The following is a 15769-nucleotide window of genomic DNA, read 5'->3' as shown; positions in this document are numbered from 1 at the left end:
ACACGATGCACACGCTGGGGATAACAGAAAACATGCTTCAGCCAACTCACACAACATTCCATGGAATCGTTCCGGGACTGTCCTGTGCACCGGTAGGAAAAGTCCGGGTGGATGTGTCTTTCAGAGGACGTGACCACTGCCGGGTGGAAAACATTCTGTTTGAGGTGGTGGACTTAGACAGTCCCTATCATGCACTGCTAGGGAGACCGGCATTGGCAGCTTTCATGGCCTCAACTCATACGGCTTACCTCAAGATGAAGATGCCGGCACCTCGTGGACCCTTGACTATGGTGGGAAACTACAAAGTCTCGCTAGAAACAGCATCCGCCGGATCAAACCTAGCGGAATCGCTGGTGATCGCAGAGGAAAAAAGAAGGATGCAAACCGCAGTTGCGCTGGCTCAGTCCTCACAGTTGAGCTTAGCGGCAATGAGTGGAAGCTTGGGCACACCGGCATTTAAGCCGACAAATGAAACAAAGGACATTGTGCTGGACCCGGCTTACCCAAACCGCACCGTTCGTATCGGTGCCGGCCTGAACCAGGCATAGGAAAGCGCGCTCGTCAGCTTCCTCCGTGAGAATCGGAATATCTTTGCCTGGTCTACTGATGACTTGGTGGGTGTTCCGAGGGAGCTGGCTGAGCACTCTCTAAACGTCCGGAAGGATGCTAAGCCGGTGCGACAACCTTTGCGCCGGTTCGCTGAGGATAGGAGAAAGATCATCGGAGAAGAAGTAACAAAGCTGTTGGTGGCCGGTTTCATCATGGAAGTAACGCATACTGAGTGGCTGGCTAATCCGGTGGTGGTCGAGAAGAAAAAAGAAGAAAACCTGGAGGCAAAAGCTCCAAAGGTGTGGCGCATGTGCATCGACTACACCAACCTCAACAAGGCTTGCCCAAAAGATCCTTTCCCTCTGCCCCGGATCGATCAGGTGATTGATTCTACTGCTGGGTGTGAGTTGTTGTCCTTCCTTGATGCTTATTCCGGTTTCCACCAGATTCCCCTGAAAAAGGAAGATCAAATAAAAACTGCGTTCATTACCCCGCACGGGGCTTATTGCTATGTCACCATGCCTTTTGGTTTGCGCAACGCTGGTGCAACGTACCAGCGCTGTATGAAAAAATGCTTGTTTGATCAAATTGGAAAAAATGTGCAAGTATACGTGGATGATGTCGTGATAAAAACTAAGGTAAAAGACACCCTAATTGACGATATCCGGCAAACATTTGATAATTTGAGGAGGTTCCGGATGAAACTCAATCCGGCAAAATGTACCTTCGGTGTCCCTGCCGGTAAACTGCTTGGTTTTCTTGTATCAAGCCGGGGCATTGAAGTGAATCCGGTAAAGATCCGGGCAATAGAAAGAATGACCATCCCGCATGAACTAAAAGATGTGCAAAAGTTTACCGGAAGCTTGGCGTCGCTAAGCCGGTTCATAAGTAGGTTGGGAGAAAAGGCTCTGCCGCTCTATGCCTTAATGAAAAAATCCGATACCTTCGTCTGGACCCCGCAGGCAGACGCGGCGTTCAAAGAGCTGAAAACAATGCTAGCCACTGCACCAGTATTGGCCTCGCCTTTGGAAAGGGAGCCCATGTTGTTGTACATAGCAGCAACTAACCGGGTTGTAAGTGTTGTGGTTGTGGTAGAAAGAAAGGAAGAAGAAAAAATCGTACAGAGGCCGGTATACTACTTGAGCGAGGTGCTCTCCCTCTCAAAACAAAACTACCCCCACTTCCAAAAGATGACTTATGGCGTGTTCATGGCCGCCACCAAGCTCAAGCACTATTTCGAGGAACACCCCATGAAAGTGGTGAGTGAGGCACCCATTTCAGATATCATGGGCAACAAAGATGCCAGCGGCAGGATTGCAAAATGGGCAATTCAATTGTCACCATACGTGCCGGTATACGAAAGAAGAGATGCCATAAAATCACAGGCTTTAGCTGATTTCCTGGTTGATTGGGCAGAAATGCAATACAAGCCGCCAGAACATAAAATAGAATACTGGAAGATGCATTTTGACGGATCCAAGCTCAAAGAGGGTCTTGGTGCCGGTGTGATACTTACCTCACCAAAGGGAGATCATCTCCGGTATGTTTTGCAAGTGCATTTCAGGGCATCAAATAATGTCGTTGAGTATGAGGCTCTGATACATGGGCTCAAGGTCGCAAAAGAAATCGGTGCACACCGGATCATTTGCTACGGCGATTCGGATCTTGTGGTGCAGCAGTGTTCCGGAGATTGGGATGCAAAAGATGCCAACATGGCCTCATACAGGTTTCATGTGCAGAAAATTGCCGGCTTCTTCGAAGGGTGTGAGTTTCACCATGCGTCGCGGGATGAAAATGAAGCCGCGGATGCTTTATCCAAGCTAGGCTCATCTAGGCAAGAAATCCCTCCCGGAATAGCCTTGGCGCACTTAAGAGTTCCATCAATCAAACCAAGTCCGGAATCGGAGTCAATTTTCGTACCGGAATCACACACTACAAGAAAAGTTGCCATGGCCGACGAAGTTGAAGTCGCGCCGTGGTTGCTGGTGTACCATGGCCGACGATTTTTGGTCCCTCCACGGTGCATGTCCAAACTTTTTTTTTCTCGTTTTTGAGGCCACCTAGCCCGACGAAAGCGGCCAAAACGTCGCGTATGGTGGCCCGGGACGTGGTGCATCTCGAAATCTCGGGTTCGCCGGCCGAGTCAACGCAAATCCGCACCGCCGAGGGATGTAGGGCCCAGATGGCAGCCTCTCTGGCATTGTTTTTTTTCTCGATCGCGCCATCTCGTTCAACGTTCTCCGATCGAGCCGTTTACGATGCAGGATCATGGGTCCCGCATGTCATCCTCTATGAACCAAAATTCTTTCTATTCTTGGATTTTTTTTGACCCCCTGATTTCTGGCTACTTCCTTTTTCTTTTGATCCCTTGCCGCCTTGGAAACGTTGAGACCGCTGCTGCTAAATGGGACCCGCATGTCATCCTCTATGTGCAATCAACTTTCTTTTCTTGGAGTTTTTTTTGGCACCTCATATTTGGTCACTTGCCTTTTTTTCGATCCCCTGCCGCCTCTCAAACGGTGATACCGCTGCTGCTAAATGGGACCCGCATGTCATCCTCTATGTACTATAAAACTTTCTTTTCTTGGATTTTTTTTGGCACCTCATATTTGGTCACTTGCCTTTTTCTTTCGATCCCCTGCCGCCTCTCAAACGGTGATACCGCTGCTGCTAAATGGGACCCGCATGTCATCCTCTATGTACTATAAAACTTTCTTTTCTTGGATTTTTTTTGGCACCTCATATTTGGTCACTTGCCTTTTTCTTTTGATCCCCTGCCACCTCTCAAACGGTGATACCGCTGCTGCTAAATGGGACCCGCATGTCATCCTCTATGGACTATAAAACTTTCTTTTCTTGAATTATTTTTGGCTCCTGATATTTGGTCACTTGCCTTTTTCTTTCGATCCCGCAAGATAAGATAGTACCCGGGGTTTACTGAAGGCCCACTACCCGAAGAATAAGAAGATTCGGGAGCCCAAGATATATTTAAGGAAAGTTAGAGTTGTAATAGGAAGTGTTATTTGTAATCTTGCGGGATGAGTTAGAAACCTTCCCGGACTATGTAACTTGTACTACACGAATCCCTCGGCTCCGCCTCCTACATAAGGGGGAGTCGAGGGACACAGAGATCATCGAATCATTGTTTACAAACCCTAGTTTTCATAATCGTCGAGTACTTTTCGGCTGAAACCTTCGAGATCTACTTGCCCTCTACTTCCAACTAAACCCTAGCCTACAATCCATAGGCATTGACAAGTTGATACCTTGTCAATTGGCGCCGTCTGTGGGAACTAGAGGCGTAAGGATCTGATCTCGATGGCACGTTCAAGATCTTCGACATCATCAACTGCAAGCAACGCAATGGATCGAGGTAAACAGATCGCTGCTGGTCCTGTCGATTTTGTTCCTCACCCACCCTCCCGTTTGGATGCATATGCGTATCTGGCGCAGCCTATGGAGATGACGTTCGGAAGGTTTCGCTTTTGCGTCGAGAAGGAAGGATCGTATCGTGTCGAAATTCCGATTTCGTCGGGATCGTCGGCGGTCGATTCCGATTTTTCAAGCTATACATCGTCAACCGAATCAGGAGAAGAAGAAACTTCGTCGACACGCTACGTCAGCACCAGGGCAAGAGAGAAACTCGCCAAGATCTTCAGCGACATGTCGTTTGAGTCATCTGCGGACTCATATATAAGCGATGACTCAAGCAAAGGTTTCCATAGCTATGCGACTTCATCGACAAATCTATTACAGTGGGCAAGGTCTTCATCAATCTCAACGATGGTGTCACCAAACCCAACATAGATCTGAATACAAAATATCATCAGATTTATGCCATTGAAGATCAAGAGGAAACATCTGAGGCTTTTGATGATCTAGGAAATCCATACGTCGATCCCTCTGATCTACGACGAGGCCTGGGCAATAAATATGTTGGGCCACAGCCGCGAGACAGAGTTCAACTTTCACAAACAGCGTGGGATAGAGCCGCGAGAGCTATGAACGGTACAGAACCAATGGCCACCACAGCCACACCAGAGGAATTGCAAGCATATCAATATAGGCTCGCACGAGCTGCAAGAGAACTGGAAAAACAGACAGCTGAGTTAAACAGAAGAAAGGAGGCAGCTTCTGCATCCAGCAGGAGAAGGGCAGATTTGAGTCGACAATCTAGAACTTCGGGTGATAGCCACAGGGAGGCGCGGAATAGAGGAAGATCAAGGTTACAACACATACCCGAAGCAGAAAGAGAGCACTTGATCCAAAACCTCGACATGTCCTTTATGTCGATAGATACAAGAGGGAACATCATCCCTAAGACACCAGAGGCTAGGTATATGGCGACACAAGCTTTTATCCTCGCATCTAAACCACCTCCAGGAGATCCAAGGGAAACACTATACAATATGGCGATAGCAGGAGTTGGAGCTATGGGGACAGCGTTTGTATCAACGCCTCCCGAAGGAGTGGCAAGGCAAAATAGTCCACGACCTGCAGCAGCAACAGCGGCAGCCCCTGAAGGACCAAGCGGAGCAAGAGACACGGCAGCACAAGCAAGGGTCGATAGAGCGCGGCAAAGCAGAAGGGAACATCGGCAATCCCCGGAGCTTAACGACGAAGATATGTGCGGCTTGCCATGCTTCACGAGGAGAGTCCGAAAAACTCGAGTCCCTTCAGGATTCAAGTTACCCGACAATTTCAAGAAATTCGACGGCCTTCAAGATCCAGAGGATTGGCTAGTTGATTATCTCGAGACAGTAAAGCTCACAGGAGGAACCAGAGCAACAGCTATGCAAAGCATCCAGGTGCATCTGAGTGGAGCCGCACGATCTTGGATAAAGAAACTTACCCCAGGATCCATCGACAGCTGGGAAAGCTTTGAGAATGTGTTCGTCAAGAACTTCCGGTCCACATGCAAGAAACCTGCGTCGTTGGAGGAGTTGAGAGCATGTCGACAAAAGCCGGACGAGCCAATGAGAAAATACATCCAAAGGTGGAACATCATCAAAAACTCAGCAGAAAATATATCTGACGAGAGAGCGATAGATGCGTTTGTCGCAGGAATCAGGCGTGGAGATTTCGTCGAGGACTTGGGAAGGACCAACCCAAAGACAGTATCCGCGTTAATGGAAATAGCAAACAGATGGGCAGATGGAGAAGATGCTGTCCACAACAAACGGCACAGGTCGCCAGAGGAGGACCGTGGTCGAAATTATCAACCGAGGCGACGATTTCCTCGGCGTGCCGAACTATGACGCTCCAGGACAAATTTCGGCAGGTTTTCGGGCAAACACAGGAGGAAACAACAAAGATGATTATCAGAGAAGCAGTGAGCAGCGAGGCGATAACAGGGACGATTCTCGCAACAACAGGCAAAATAGCGGGCCTAGGTTCCCGAGGCCTTTCGTTTCCCCCGAAGAAATGATGAATGGTCCGTGTCAGATGCATTTTTTCCTCGACAGCAACGGAAAAAGATAGTCAAGGCACCTGCAGAAAGACTGTCGCAATTTTCAGGCAATGCTAAGGTATGCAGAGCACGCTAACGCTCGGGCAGCACAGAGAAATCCTTGAGAACCCAGGAGCGAGATTCACTTGCCACCACCTCCCGCGATTACAGAAGACAATCGACATCAGCTCAGAATAGCGGCAGCACCTCCACCACCACCTTATGTTGATCCTAACTCTAACGGAGCAGTGTCGATGATTCAGAAGGGAAGGCCATCCAATAGAGCTCAGAAAGTAATCTCACGACAGGTGTTTATGGCAGAAAAAATGCCTCCACCAACTGTCGAGTATCTTAATTGGTCAGGGCAAGATATTGGCTTCACCATAGCAGATCATCCGCAGCAAGTTCCTCGACCAGGGCAGTCAGCACTTATTTTGCCAGCAGTTATTGCGGGATTTGATGTCTCTCGAGTGTTCATAGACGGCGGCAGCAGCTTAAACCTTATGTATGCAGATACATTGAGGAAGATGAACATATCCTTAGCAAACTTGAAGCCAACAGACACAAGGTTCCACGGTATCACACCGGAGAAACCAAGTTATCCATTGGGGAAGATTAATCTCGACGTTCAGTTTGGAACCCGAGAGAATTATAGAATCGAGAGGCTGGAATTTAAAGTCGTGGATTTTCCGTCGCAATACCACGCTCTATTGGGACGACCAGCATAAGCTAGATTTATGGCGGTGCCACATTACACATACCTGTTGTGGAGGCTGCCTGGACCAAAGGGACCAATCACAGTCAAGGGAAGCTTCGCCTTAGCCGATAAATGCGATAAGGATTTTCACCGGATATCAGAAACTTTCGGGATGCAAGCGGAGTATCTGGCGTCAAGGAGTATGACTGACTACGATGTGCTGCCAGACGTTGGAAGGCCAAACAAAGAATCAACTTTCAATACCGAGAAAAATTCTAAGGAGGTGCAAATTCACCCGACAGACCCGAAAAAGACAACGTCCATCGCAAACGACATGGACCTCGCATAGGAAAGCGCGCTCGTCGAGTTCCTCCGTGAGAACTGGAAAATCTTTGCATGGTGTCCAGCCGACATGCCAGGAGTACCCAGGGAACTTGCCGAGCACCACCTAAACTTGGATCCATTAGCGAGACCAATCAAACAACCCTTGCGGCGTTTTTCGGAACCAAACCGCAAGGCCATGCTGTCAGAAATCGATCGACTACGAGAAGCTGGTTTTATCAAAGAGATATTTACAGAAGCCACATGGGTAGCAAATCCTGTGTTGGTGCCGAAGAAAAACACTAAGGTCCTTCGCATGTGCGTCGACTTTACGTGTCTCAATAAACATTGTCCAAAGGATCACTTTCCCCTCCCGAGGATCGATCAAATTATCGACTCCACGGCTGGATGTGAACGTCTTTCCTTCCTGGACGCATATTCTGGTTACAACCAGATCAGACTGAAAGAAGAAGATGAAGTAAAGACAGCGTTCATAACACCTTACGGCGTGTTTTGCTACAGAACAATGCCCTTTGGTCTAAAAAACGCGGGAGCAACATATCAGAGGATGATGCAGAAGTGTTTAGCGACACAGATTGGAAAAAACGTGCAAGTATACATCGACGATGTCGTTATCACATCAAAAAAGGGGGCAACACTGATCGAGAATCTCAAGGAAACCTTTGACAACCTCGACAAATTCTGCCTCAAGCTAAACCCGACGAAGTGTTCTTTTGGCGTCCCAGCAGGAGAACTTCTGGGGTTCCTAGTTTCAGCAAGAGGAATTGAAGCAAATCCCGACAAAATACAAGCGATCGTAACAATGAGGAAGCCAACAAAGTTGAAAGAAATACAGCAGCTAACTGGGCGAGTCGCAGCTTTGAGCAGATTCGTCGCCAGGCTGGGAGAAAAAGCGTTACCATTTTACGCTCTGATAAAGCAAGGAGAGAAATTCCAGTGGAACGAAGAAGCCGACAGAGCTTTCGAGGATCTGAAGCGAACAATCTCGACACCACCAATCTTGGTGGCGCCGAAAGAAAAGGAACCTCTCCTGCTGTATATTGTAGCCACACCCCAAGTGATTAGCACGGTGTTAGTTGTTGAAAGAGAAGAAGAAGGAAAACTCCATGGAGTGCAGAGGCCAGTATATTTCATCAGTGAAGTTCTGTCGCCTTCCAAACAGCGGTACCCGCAGTACCAAAAACTAGCATATGGAGTTATTGCAACGGCAAGGAAGTTGCGCCACTATTTTTCGGCACACCCGATAATAGTAGTCAACGAAGCACCTCTTTCAAATATACTGAACAATCCAGAAGCTACAGGGCGTGTCTCCCTTTGGGGAATAGAACTTTCCCCTCGGGACATCACGTATGAAAAAAGAAAAGCAATCAAGTCGCAAGTTCTGCCAGATTTCATCGCAGAGTGGATGGAGCTGCAAAACACAGGACCCCCAGATTTGTCGAGAACCTGGACCATGAACTTCGATGGGTCCAAGAGAGTAGAAGGAGCTGGCGCAGGAGTAATACTTATATCACCTGAAGGCGACAAGCTGAAATACGTCCTTCGGATGACGTTCCCTAACGCATCTAACAATGAAGCAGAGTATGAAGCCCTCATACACGGGATGAAGATGGCGAAAGCTTGCGGTGCAACTCGACTAAAAATCTTTGGCGACTCACAATTGGTGGCTCAGCAAGTTATGAACCAATGTGACGCAGTCAATGATAGCATGATGGCATACAAGGAGGTGTACAAAGAGCTCGAGAAGCTGTTTGATGGATGCGAGGTAAATCACATCAGTAGATTGAGCAATGACGAAGCCGACGTTCTCGCAAACATCGGGTTGCAGTGCCTCCCAATCCCGCCAGGAGTATTTTGGGAAGAAATAGCGGAGAGATCCACGAAGCCAAAAAAGGTGCAGAAAAAAGCAAAGGAAGAGAAAACTTCGACGCCCCTCAAAGAAACCACGGAGGATGAAGAGGACCAAGAGCTTGTAATGATGGTACAAATTCCTTGGATGCAAGCATATATATCATACATCCTCAGGAAAGAAATACCAGATGATCCAGTGGAGGCAAGGCGAGTTATTCGACGATCCAAAGCTTTCACAGTGATCAAAGGGGAATTATACAAGCGAAGTATTTCAGGCGTCCTGCAAAGGTGTGTCACACCCGAAGAAGGAAGAATAATTCTGAAGGATGTACACGAAGGAATATGTGGCCACCACGCAAGTAGTCGAGCTATTGCAGCCAAAGTTTTTCGGGCAGGATTCTATTGGTTGACAGCAATTGAGGATGCCAAGGAAATAGTAAGAACTTGCGACGCGCGTCAGAGATTCACCGCCAAACCTCACTCTCCAGCGGCGGAATTAACACCAATACCATTGTCATGGCCCTTTGCCCAATGGGGACATGATATGGTGGGCAAGTTGCACAAAGCTTCGCCAGGAGGATATGAGTACTTGCTGGTTGCTGTCGACAAATTCACCAAGTGGATAGAAGCAAAGCTGATAAATTCACCAGATGCAGCATCAGCAATAAAATTCGTGAAGGACATCGTTTTTCGATTTGGAGTACCTCATAGCATTGTCACAGACAATGGCAGCAACTTTACGTCAAAGGAGTTCAAGGCGTACTGTGCAGAGGTAGGCATCAAATTGCACTTCGCGTCAGTTGCGCATCCTCAAACCAATGGTCAAGTCGAGAAAGCCAATGGCATCATCTGCAATGGCATCAAGAAACGCCTTCTAGGACCACTGGAAAAAGCTCGACATACCTGGCCAGAAGAATTACCAAGTGTGTTATGGAGCATCCGAACAACACCAAATACAGCGACACAGGAGACCCCGTTTTTTCTTGTCCATGGAGCAGAGGTAGTACTGCCAATAGAAATAGAGCACGATTCCCCCAGAGTCACAGAGTATAATGAAGAAGCTTCCAGGAAAGCATTGGAAGACGACGTCGACGCACTCGACGAAGCTCGAGACGAAGTATTATCAAGGGTAACCAAATATCAGCAGGACCTGAAAAATTACCACAGTCGACGTTTGAGACCAAGATCTTTTCAAGTCGGAGACTTAGTTTTGCGACTCAATCAAGAGAGCACTGAAAAACTCGAGTCGCCATGGCTTGGCCCCTACATCATAACGGAAGTAATTGAAGGAGGAGCGTACAGGATAAAAGACAAGAAGACAGGGGTTCCCGAGAAAAACCCCTGGAACGTGGCACAGCTCAGGCGGTTCTACGCTTAGAGTCAAAATATAGTCCTTCTCTGTAAAAATACAATGTACTGAAACGCCCGCGAGTTTTCAGACGCACTCTTTTCCTTTTCGGGGCACCGAGTGGGGCCGGAAATGTTTTTAATGAGGCGGGCTCGCGGTGCTGCAATATAATAAAGATAGTGGAGATATATTTCTTATTCTTCGACACGCTCGGGGGCTCAACGCCTTCAAGTCTCAAAATACGTACAATATAGACAAAATGGACTTACCAAAATATTTCGCCTTGGTACACTAAATACCTCGCCAAATATCGGAAGCTAACAAAATTATAAATATAGTGTACACGTCAAAAATCTTATTGCTTTGGTCCAAGAAACCTCGCAACAAAAATATAGAACTTCGACAGAGGTCTGCAACCTATTCAGTGCAAATTTAAAAATATCTCCATACAGCAAGAAGAAAAGTCTTCGAGATAGAAAAAACAGTACGAACTCTAGCCAGAAGGCTCGGGGGCTCCAACAACATAGAGCACTCTACAATATACAAAAAATTTCTTCGGAAATCAAAAAAGATACAGACATAATGTTGTCCAATATAGTACAAGTCAGTCAAAGCCTAAAATACTATCTATGGACAAACCTCTGGTTGTTTTATGCTCAGCATAGGACCCCTTGACGAAGAATTCTGAGTCCATCCGAAGAAGCTCATCTATCATCGACTCAGCCACAGGAGTTACCATCTCATTGATTGAGTCGATATCATTCTTTCGCCGCGATTTCTTGGCCAGGCAATCAGCAACAATCTTCGTCAAGTCTAATTTTGGATGGCAAATATTTATCATAATCATGGCGAACCTCGCTCCAGCTGTCAATTGAGCTCGCACAAAATTATGAATGCGAGGAGCATCTCTGAATACCTCCAATAATTCAGGAAGAGTTTTGGGAACTTCATTTCGAGGAAACAAAGTCTTGTAAACAAGGGTTAATGTTGTCGTGCAAAAGTTGAGAAATTCGCGCACTTGGCAAGCACGATCTTGAAACCTGACAATTTGCTGGGTTCGTTCAGGGGAGGCCCAGAATAAACAGCCATGGTTAAGGGAAAGATTGACGAGAAGATTTGTTCTCTCGTTCACCCTTCGATCTTCGGCGGCAGCATCAAGAACCGAGCCTATTAAGCGACAAGGCAAGAAATTTGAAGGGGGGCACAGCAAAGTAAAAAGGAGGCATTGCGAGGTTAGAAAAACATACCTAACATATCTGTGCTAGCCTCCAACATTAGCTCGAGCATGCTATTTTCTCGGGTAGTGGCTCCCTTTGCTTCCAATACAGCAGTATCCTTGGCAGCCACAGCTTCTTTGGCTTGTTGGAGAGCAAGTTTTTCTTGTTCAGATGCTTTTCGGGACTGTTCCATCATTGCCAGAGTTTGCTTCTTCATGGACTGAAGTTGTTGTCAAAGTTCTTGCAAATCCTCCGAGAAATGTTTGCTCGAAGAACCTTCAAGGGGGTCGTTATCAACTATCATTTTCTTCGAGAAGGAAGAAGCAGGAGAAGCATCGGCAGAGCAAGGATTGGTCGAATAGTTGTCAAATATTAACTGGAAAAGAAAGCGCCAGGATCAATGATAGTGCCAGAGGGAATTTCATTAATTTCTAGAAATATTTACATAGGCATTACAAAAGAAGTTTCTCCTAAAGGACTACCAGGATAATTGTCGCCATAGCTAAATTGGCGACAAGGGCAAAAGAAACAGAGAAAGAAAAAACAAAGAGGCATGCAACTAGACCTCCGGCCTTGATGAGCTAGGAGTTGAAGCTGGTTTGATCCCGAGATAGGCCAGGATTTTCTTCGTGTTGGGCTTGGCTGCCTTAATCAACGACCTCCATCTTGACTGCTCTATCTGATCGGTGTCGCCAACCTTCATCCAATCAACAGTTTGTTGGCTGTCAGCGACCAGGGCAACAGTACTCTCGACAGCAATCTTCATGTTTTCCTGGCGCATCTTCAATCCAAGGTCTTCTGATGAATTGAAGCTCTGGGCAAGGGCAAGGAAAGTCTTGGGCTCCTCTTTCTTCGGGAAGAAGCAGGGGAACAACGCCGACAGTCCCGCGTCAGCATTCGCCACGCCTTCACGAATTTCGGATCCATGAAGCTCCAGATAAGAAAGTGCGTCAAGGAGAGGATCATTGTCGGGATTTTCCAGGTCAAACTCTTGGTTTGTTTGGCCTGCCACAGGAAACAAACGTTGGTCAAAAACAAGAAACAGCGGGTCTCATAAAAAATAGAAGGGATCAATAGTATTACCTTGAATGCGTCGACTTTGTGATTTCAGGCGCTTGAGGATCCCCTGCTCACGAGCAGCCTGTGCGGCTTTGTGCTCGTTTAAAGCAGTTTCAGCATCCTCAAGCCTTTTCTGCAGATCCTCGACACTAGCAGCTTTTGCTTTGGCTTCATCAGCCTCTGCCTTGGCTTCTCTAGCAACAAGTTCGGCTTTCTTGCGGGCCGCTTCACTTTGCTCCAGTTTTTGAGCAAGTGCGTCGGCACGTTTGTTGGCCTCTGCAAGTTTCTCTGTCGAAATAAAAAAAAAGAAAGGTCAAAAATTGCGACAAACGACAGGAGCAAGAAGTCAAAAACAACGACAGCAAAAAAGTTATTACCTTCAGTTCTGCTGGCATATTCACGGTACCCAATGAATTGGGATCCGATGCGGATAAGCTCTTTGATCATGGGCTGTAAAAAAAAGAACAAAGAAAGAAAAACATCGGTATGAAAAAAGAGTGAAGGCGTGAAAAAGCAAAATAGATGAAATATAGATATCGGCAAGAAAATTAAAAAACTTACATCATCCAAGAGCAGAGTAGAAGAGCTACACAATTGAGGGGCAGGCTCAATGATCGTTTCAATCCTTGTCCTTTTTGGTGAAGGAGCAAGGGGGCTTGATGGCGGAGTAGTGGTGACGACGTTTCGTTGAGGAGGCGAGGATTCTTCTCCTTCAAATAACGTGTCCGAGGCAAGTAAAGTATGTGACGTGCTCGTCCGAGGAGTCACGTCAACAGTTGGTATTTCTTCCTCATCATCGCTGTGATTAAGAATTGACAGCATAAAAAGCAAGACAAGATAAACATTTCGAGTACAGAAATAAGGAGAAATAAAAATGACTTACGAGCTGACGAGGGATTCAAGATAAGGATCGTAAGCTGCCTTCTGATGTGAAGGATCAACTTCTTCGGCTTTGGAAGTGCCGGAATCTTCGACATCATTCCTCTTCCTTTTGCCTTTCGGGGAGACAGCGGGAGGAGGAGATTGTGCCGACGCAGTGCCTTTGGAAGAACCCGCAGATTTTCGAGAATCTACGGGTTCATTCACAAAAGATGGGGCTTCTTGATTGTCATCAGTGACAATCGCCCTTTCTTCGACTTCTCCACCTTCAGGGAGAGGAGGAAGCGAGACAAGGTCTGGATGATTCTGTACAAAATAAAAACAGGGACCGATATCAGAAATCAAGTTACAAAAAACACAGCAAAGCAACACCAGGACAATAGACAAAGATTACCTCGGGAAGTGGATTGGCGGCGCTGAATGGCGTCACTCGACAAGAAGAAGGGACAGCATCTTTTTTGCTGAGAGATGAAATTTTTCGGACAAGTCTTTCTAAATCCTTGACCTCCAAATTCACCGACAGCCGATCTACGTCCTTGTCGCCGGCATATTTCCAGAGAGGATGCTTGCGAGCCTGAAGCGGCTGTACCCTAGTCCTAAGAAAGTATGCAGTGATTTGGATACCTGATAACTCCTTGCCGCGAGTATTTTGCAACTCGTGGATACGAGCCATCAAGGTTTCTGTCGACGCCCTTTCTTCTTCGGTGGCCTCCACGTCCCATGAGCGGCGGCGAAAGATTTTTTCGGCGCCATCAAAAGGAGGGATGTTGTCTTCCGCACATCCGTGGTTCTCCTCCTGAATGTACAACCACTTCTTGCGCCATCCTTGAACTGAGTCAGGAAGCTTGACGTCGAAGTAGTCGACAGTGGGTCGAACAGAAATTACAACGCCGCCTATATTATAGGCGACATTGGGCGAGCCATTGCGGCGGCAGAAGAAAATGCGCTTCCATAGCGCCCAGTTAGGCTGGACGCCAAGGAAGGCCTCGCACAAAGTGATGAAAATGGAGATGTGGAGGATTGAATTCGGCGTGAGGTGGTGGAGTTGCAAACCATAGACAAAGAGCAGTCCGCGGAGAAAAGGATGAATAGGGGCGGAAGGACCGCGGATGAGGTGGTCGACAAAACTTACCCGGTACCCCATTGGAGGGGTTGGGTAGCTCTCCTCACTGGGGAAGCACAATGCCTTGGGCTTCTTGCTAATCCCCAGCTTCTTCAGCATATTGACGTCTTAAGTGGAAATTTTGGACCTTTCCCACTCCGCCGTGTTCCAAGATCCACGGCGGCCATGGAGGATTCCGGCGTGCTGTGCCTTGTTAATCGACGCGGTGGCATTGATACGTCTCCGACGTATCGATAATTTCTTATGTTCCATGCCACATTATTGATGTTATCTACATGTTTTATGCACACTTTATGTCATATTCGTGCATTTTCTGGAACTAACCTATTAACAAGATGCCGAAGTGCCAGTTGCTGTTTTCTGCTATTTTTGGTTTCAGAAATCCTAGTAAGGAAATATTCTCGGAATTGGACGAAATCAAAGCCCAGGGGCCTATTTTCTCACGAAGCTTCCAGAAGTCCGAAGGAGAGACGAAGAGGGGCCACGGAGGGGCCACACTATAGGGCGGCGCGGCCCCCCCTTGGCCGCGCGGCCCTGTGGTGTGGGGCCCCCGTGCCGCCTCTTGACCTGCCCTTTCGCCTATAAAAAGTCTCCGTGACGAAAACCCCAGTACCGAGAACCACGATACGGAAAACCTTCCAGAGACGCCGCCGCCGCCGATCCCATCTCGGGGGATCCAGGAGATCGCCTCCGGCACCCTGCCGGAGAGGGGAATCATCTCCCGGAGGACTCTACGCCGCCATGGTCGCCTCCAGTATGATGTGTGAGTAGTCTACCCCTGGACTATGGGTCCATAGCAGTAGCTAGATGGTTGTCTTCTCCCCATTGTGCTATCATTGTCGGATCTTGTGAGCTGCCTAACATGATCAAGATCATCTATCTGTAATTCTATGTGTTGCGTTTGTTGGGATCCGATGAATAGAAAATACTTGTTATGTTGATTATCAAAGCTATGCTTATGTGTTGTTTATGATCTTGCATGCTTTCCGTTACTAGTAGATGCTCTGGCCAAGTAGATGCTTGTAACTCCAAGAGGGAGTACTTATGCTCGATAGTGGGTTCATGCCTGCATTGACACAGGACAAGTGATGAAAGTTCTAAGGTTGTGTTGTGCTGTTGCCACTAGGGATAAAACATTGATGCTATGTCTAAGGATGTAGTTGTTGATTACATTACGCACCATACTTAATGCAATTGTCTGTTGCTTTGCAACTTAATACTGGAGGGGGTTCGGATGATAACCTGAAGGTGGACT

Source organism: Lolium perenne, chromosome 4 (genome assembly GCF_019359855.2).
Source record: "Lolium perenne isolate Kyuss_39 chromosome 4, Kyuss_2.0, whole genome shotgun sequence".
Classification (NCBI taxonomy): domain Eukaryota; kingdom Viridiplantae; phylum Streptophyta; class Magnoliopsida; order Poales; family Poaceae; genus Lolium; species Lolium perenne.
The sequence above is the reverse complement of the archived record's forward strand: the minus strand, read 5'-3'. Positions refer to the sequence as shown.